This window comes from Acanthisitta chloris, unplaced genomic scaffold (genome assembly GCF_000695815.1).
Source record: "Acanthisitta chloris isolate BGI_N310 unplaced genomic scaffold, ASM69581v1 scaffold9905, whole genome shotgun sequence".
Lineage (NCBI taxonomy): Eukaryota > Metazoa > Chordata > Aves > Passeriformes > Acanthisittidae > Acanthisitta > Acanthisitta chloris.
Window position 1 is genome coordinate 42954 of NW_008675338.1, and position 551 is coordinate 43504.

The window sequence follows — 551 nt, forward strand, 5'->3', positions numbered from 1 at the left end:
GTGCCTGCTCCTGACTAGGAACCCAAACCCTGGTTATCTAGCAGTCATGGAGTGAGGGGCTGCATGGAGTTTGTCGTAGGCAAGGCTGAGAACCATGGGACAAGCACTTCACACTAGTGAATAGAACACTTGGCTGGCATGGGAAAGAAGGGCAGGAACAAGTTCTGCTCCTGGAATGATTTCATTCAGGGCTGTTTAATGTACAACATGTACATAGAGGTGAGAAGAGCTGTGGGTGGTGTATGACAGTGTATGGTGGAGGTGGTCTTGTTGAGAATGTTGAGGGGGCTCCAGGGACTGCAATACTCTGCCTAGATTTGGAAGCCTGATCCAACCTAGGCAAGGGGAAGCAGCAGATATGTGTGGCCAGGACAGTCCAGGGCACTCACAGGAATAGAACTGCAGGTTCTGGGGGATCTTTGCAGATCAACAGAGAGGTGTCAAATCAATTTAATTGCCTCAGGGGTTAGGTAGTTGTTGAACAAGTACCTTTCTAGATCTAAATGTTGACAGTATAAGTCTGCTTTCCTCCCTTCTGAGGCAGCTAGACC